This window comes from Crocuta crocuta, unplaced genomic scaffold (assembly GCF_008692635.1).
Source record: "Crocuta crocuta isolate KB4526 unplaced genomic scaffold, BGI_CrCroc_1.0 scaffold71, whole genome shotgun sequence".
In the NCBI taxonomy this organism is placed as follows: domain Eukaryota; kingdom Metazoa; phylum Chordata; class Mammalia; order Carnivora; family Hyaenidae; genus Crocuta; species Crocuta crocuta.
The window spans coordinates 362,075-368,087 of record NW_027527548.1 but is presented as its reverse complement, the minus strand read 5'-3'; positions in this window follow the sequence as shown (position 1 = coordinate 368,087).

Sequence of the window (6,013 nt, the reverse complement as noted above, 5' to 3'; positions counted from 1 at the left end):
GGGGGTCAGTGTCCCTTCAGTGAGTCCTCGGAGCTTGAGAACTGAGAGAACGTGACACGTGTGAACCAGATTTTTGGGGCCGGTGTCTACGCCCTACACTCGGGGCCTGGACACATGTGTGTGCAGACTGGCACACACACACTCACACACACGCTCCTGTGCACATGCGCACACGCTCCACGGCCGCACACACTCGGGCACAGACACAGTAAGTCACGTGCCATTCAAATGCCCGACGTGTCTCTGCCTCCTCGCAGAGCCCCGGTGACCCCGCCGACCGGAGGCCAGAGTCCCGAGGGGGAGCCCTGGCGCTGGACCCCGGTTCTCCGTAGCAGCCCGGCCTCACCCCTGCGCGTCGGTGTGGCTGCTCCGTGGCTCACAGACCGCGCGCGTTCGCTGGTGCAGATCAGCTGCGCCCTGTTCGGACGCCCNCCTGTGCACATGCGCACACGCTCCACGGCCGCACACACTCGGGCACAGACACAGTAAGTCACGTGCCATTCAAATGCCCGACGTGTCTCTGCCTCCTCGCAGAGCCCCGGTGACCCCGCCGACCGGAGGCCAGAGTCCCGAGGGGGAGCCCTGGCGCTGGACCCCGGTTCTCCGTAGCAGCCCGGCCTCACCCCTGCGCGTCGGTGTGGCTGCTCCGTGGCTCACAGACCGCGCGCGTTCGCTGGTGCAGATCAGCTGCGCCCTGTTCGGACGCCCGCGGCCATGCGGGGCAGTGAGGCACGGAACTGGCGTCTACGCCGTGTGTGCTGAGTGTGGGACACGGTTAGGACGAGGTTGGGAGAAGCGGCGTGAAACAGGGTCCGGTAGTAACCGGGGCGCAGTGGTCACTTGCGTTCCGAGTACGCAGCACGGGTGTGGACTTGTCCCAAAGCCACAGGGCATCCGGTGAATCCCGAAGGGCCTCGCGGGGGTGGGGAGAGGGAGGGGAGAAAACGTGCAGGTTTGATCCCGACCCCCACGCGGTCCTGGAGTCACTGCTCGCGGCGAACGTCCAGGCACAAAACCTGGGCGAAAATCGGCACGTGGGACGCACGCACGCGGTCTCTCGGGACCGCTGGTGACCAGGACCGCGGACCACCCAGCCGCACGAGGCAGGACCCCGCGCCCTGGGCTGCTGGCCTCTGGGGGTGGGGGCGGTGAGTGGCGTCCTGGGGAGCAGGGGGAGGCAGAAAGCCGGAGAGAAAAGGCTGAATGTGTCCCTCCATCCNCCCGGGCAGCCGACTGCAGAGACAGCAGGCCCCGGAGTGGGCGCAGGGAGCCCGCTGCATTGCATCCTGCCCCCCAGACCCCGTGTGCACGGAGCTCTCCGGGGAGGGGCCCGCACGCATGAATATGCGGGTCTCTGGCGCTTTGTGTCCCTTTGGTCTCCTCAAGGACGGAGGCTCACAGCCCTGCTGGTGGCCCGTCGGTGTCTCCCGCTCACTGCCCCCTCCCGTGCCCTGCCCCAGGTGCCTGTCCCTCTGCTTCTGGCCTTCGGGGTCTGTGCAGCAGCGACACCCCGAGCTGGTGGCTCCCTCCTGCAGGAAGTGGCGGGCGGAGCAGGGACGCGCTGACGGGTGTTGGGCTCTAATGCTTCCAGCTCTCCTCTCTCTCAGCCTCCCCACCACGTCCCGGTGACTCCCTGTGTCTCAGTGTTGCAGCCCCCGTGTGACATCCTTCCCCGTGTAGCCAGCAATTCCGGGAACCATCTAGGGGTGGATTATGGGGAGAGGAGGTTAAACACAGGGCGTAGAGGAGAAGCAGGCAGCAGGGGTATTAATTTTTCTTGAAGAGGTGCCAGGCTGCTGTTAAATTCCTTGTCTGTTTAAAAGTGTAGGCACAGGTTGCAGGAAAGCGATGTTCCAATGCCAACTGCACTTGTCTTTCAATTACACCCTTTGCGTGTCAATTTGGGCATCTGGTCTACTCACGTCTTTTTCTTTTCTTTTTTTTTAATCCCCTGCAACGTTCTGGATTTTTCACCTAAACAGTAATGGCGGACAGCACATACTGAGGTCAGGCACTGTGCTAGCTGCAGTAACTCATTCATCTCATAGCAGCCCTATGAAATGGATGCTGTTATTATCTCTATAGATGATTATATATAATCTATAGATGATTATCTCTGTAGATGAGGACACAGGACAGAAAGTAACCAGCCCAAGGTAGCCCAGCAGGTAAGTGGCAGAGCTGGGATTTGAACCTAGGTACCCTGGCACCAGAGTCTGTGTTCTTAAACATTCATGACAAGGGCTTGAATACTCCTAGGATGCAAGTTCAGGGACTTTTGCATGGGGGCAGGAGGAAGGACATTTCGCCACAAGTCCCACGGGCTGGCTGGGAAGGGCAGGGTCGGCTGTAACTCAGATGCTACTCTGCTGCCGTCTGTGCCCAGAGTGCCCTTCCTGACCCCTCCTGTGATCTGCTCCTTGTCCCTCATGAGTACACAGCTCAGATGTCCCTTCCAAGCCCACCTGCCCGTCCCGCAGCGCTTCAGGCTGGTTCAGTGTCTTCCCAGCAGGTATCACTCTCAGGTGTTGCTTTGATTTCTTGCTCCCCGTGTGTCTCCCCCAGGAGGGCCTGGTCTGCAGGGCAGGGCAGGCATCAGGGCTGCGTCCCTGGGGCCTGGGCCTGGGCCCGGCGCAGGGCAGGGGCCCAGAGGTGCCTGTTGCATGAACACCAGGCACCGGAAGGAATCCCCAACGCGGCTCCTCCAACCTGCTCTCTCGACAGAGGAAATGGAGGGAGGGGGGCCGCCGGAGCGGTGGCCCTGACTGCCAGGCTGCACCGCCTCATGGACACATGGCGTGGATGCACACGACATGAGTTGTTGACCTTCTGACAGGGTCGTCTGTCCTGTCTCAGCTCAGCCTCCAGGACCCCCTCCACGTGGGCGCCCCAAACCCCCCAGACCACGGGGCACTGGGAGGTGCGGCCGGAGTGGAAAGGACCCCCTCGCACATACACACCTGTGTGTGGAGGACAGAACATAAACGGGGGCGGGTAATGCTCACCATCCTCAGCCAGGATGGGGTTTCACGCCCTATTTCAGGTGGCTTTTCTGGAAGGAATACTGACCTTTCTCTCTTCTTTGTCGCCTCCTCTTTCCCTTTTTGGCTCTTTTTCTCCGAGGGGTGGTGGGCACAGGCGGCGGAGTAAACCCCCGGAAGATGTGCTTCCCTTCCAGGCCCGGAGCTCAAGCCCACGGGCGTCCTGGGCGGCGGGTGCTGCGCGATCCTCTGGGTCAGAGTCTGGGGGGTGGGAGTGCCTGCGGGACCCAGGCCCGGAGCTCTGGCCTCTCAGCGGGGTGACCTCCAGAGAGGCTCTCGGCCTCACGAAGTCTCCACTTCCCTCAGCCTTGCAGCGAGAAGAATGGTCGCCAGGGTCGTTGGGGAATCACCTACATTGATGGACACTAGGGCCCTGTGCAGAGCGTAACCACTCTTACGCCTGTCAGTTCCAAAAATCTGATGTCACGTTTCCAACCTGTGACATATTTTGATGTCGGTTTCCAGCCCATAGTGCAGACAGTTTTCTCCGTGGTCCACACTGACACATAACTGAAGTTCACTGAAGTCTGCACGTTACTCAGATTTCACTCGTTTTTCCATCCTGTAATCCCATTCAGGATCCCATAATATAGACACTGTGCACCTCCAGCTTTTTGGAACATGATCCAAAGTTAGAAATACATTTTACATCACTAGACAATACACCCCTTTATGTAAATGGAAACACAACACTTTTAGCAACTGGGATATACTCTGGTATTTTCTATTCTGTTGATTCTATTCTGTTCTGTTCTGTTTCATTCCATTCTGTTCCGTTCCATTCCATTCCACTGTATCCCATCCCATCCATTTCTATGCCAACATAAAACTACTCATCAATTTGAACCCACAAATGGGTCACTCAGTACCTGTGTTTAAAAACTTGTCTTGCAGAAAGATGTTCTCTCTCACTGCTTTTGCCGCAGTGAGGAATAATTCTGTTTATCTCCAGGACCGACTGTGAGGCACTGGCCTCGCTGTGTATAATCTATAAATGCCCGACACCTGGGTGGCATAACACAGAGGCCCCTTTCTTCTATTCTCTCATATTTTGTCATAACTCTCTATTTTTGCAGGGCTGGGTACTCACCCAGTAGCGCCCACTGTCTTTGGAGATGCGGCTGGTTGGTAATGGAATGTTTGCAGGCCCTCGAGCTCAGAACTGACTGGTCTGGCACACTTGTCAAGAGCTTTGCCCAGGCAACGGTGTGCAAGGGAAGGGTGCTTCCGCCACTGAGGTTCTAAGGCATTTTGAGAGTTAGATCTGCATGCAAACCCAGTGCCTGGAAATGAGTGGGTGTGGTTTCAGTGACCTTGATCGGGGTAAAGATAAATGTCCCTCAATGTCTGGGACAGTCCCTTGCACAAATCACCTTGCACAGATCGCTAGTAATGTCCCCCCTGAGATGCTTTGCCAAGACCAGACTGAGACTGAAATAGGGAGGGTGATGAGAGTCTGTTTTGTCCCCCGTAGGCTTTCCTTCTTTCCAAGTGTCAGTAAGTGTTAAGCTGGGGGAGGCTGTCCCTGGGACAACAGGTGGGCACGGTTAAGAGAAGCGCCTGGCCCTGGACGGCCTCGTTAGGCTGCAGGAGGGGCGAGTCTGGACAGGTCCAAGCGCCCCAGGTCCTCAGGCAATGGGACGCGCTGCAGGCTCCAATTACCGTGAGGAGAGGGAGCCACAGTCCTTCTGGGTAAATCCTCTGCAGCCACAGCCCGGCACGCCTTCCTAATCCCTGCCCCGCAGGGACCGCCGCCTCCTCCTGCACACGCAAGTAGGGCTCAAGCTTTCTGGGAGCGTTTCCCTGGGAAGGGGGAATAAAACTCACTCTGCTGCCCCTTTGAGGGTGGGTCCATCTGCTCCCCGCCAGACGTCTGCGCTCGGTCAAGTATCGGGCCCGGTGGCTCCGGCAAACACCCTGGGTCTCCCTCGACTCGTTCTCTCCCCCTCGCCCCAGCCCGTCATCACGACTGTCTCCTTGGATTCGCCTCCAGAGGTCACCTTGCGTGGACCCATCTGCTCCACCCCCCTGCGTCTCTGGGCTTTCGCTGCACTGACCCCATCTCAGATGCTCCTTCCTTGGTTCCTGGCACTTCCAGCTCTTACTTATCCTTCAGGGCTCAGCCAGAAAGATGCCTCCTCTGTGAGGCCTTCCAGGATTACCTCATCTATAGCGGTCTCCATTCTCTCTTGAGTGTGCATCACGCCATCCTATTTTACCCTCTTCATAGTACAGATAATTACCCTTAATTATCATGTCTGCCACCCCAACCCAATGTCAACCCTGGGAAGACAGGGACAGTGTCTGCCTCATTACAGTTACAGCCTGTGCGCCTCGAACAGGCCGACTATCATACGCCGTTCAGGTACCAAACTCCTTTCATTCTTTCTTGTCCCATGAGAGAATCTGCCATCACGCTCTCCGGTCTAGATCATGAAATGGAGTCACTGGGAAGTAAAGCGACTTGCCCAAGTCCGCCCGGCGGGTCAGTGGCAGGCAGCGACTTGAACTTAGACACAGACTCAATTTGGAATCTTGGTGCTGGCCTGCCTCGTTCCACCGGGACGGACGGAACACCAGCCATCGTGGGGCTGTGATTCTAGAAGGCACGCGTTCAAGTGGTGGGGAGAGACAGCTCTGTAAGAGTGTGAGATGCCAGCACGCGGGCGGGGGGCTCCCGGCGTGTGGGAGGGGGTGTTCGTTTCCCAGGGCTGCCGTCACAGATGATCACAAACTGGGGTGATTAAAGCTACACAGATTTTCTTTTCTTAACGGTTCTGGAGGCCCGAGGCTACAGCTGGTTTCACTGGGGCTACAGTCAAGGTGTGAGCAAGGCTGGGCTCTGTCTGGGGACCCCAGGGGAAAACTCATTCCCTTGCCTTTGGCTTCGAGTCTCCCTCAAATTCCTGCATCCACCAGCTCGTTGGTTCCCTCTCCATCTCTGGTGGGCATCCACCCCCTCCCCGCTTCTG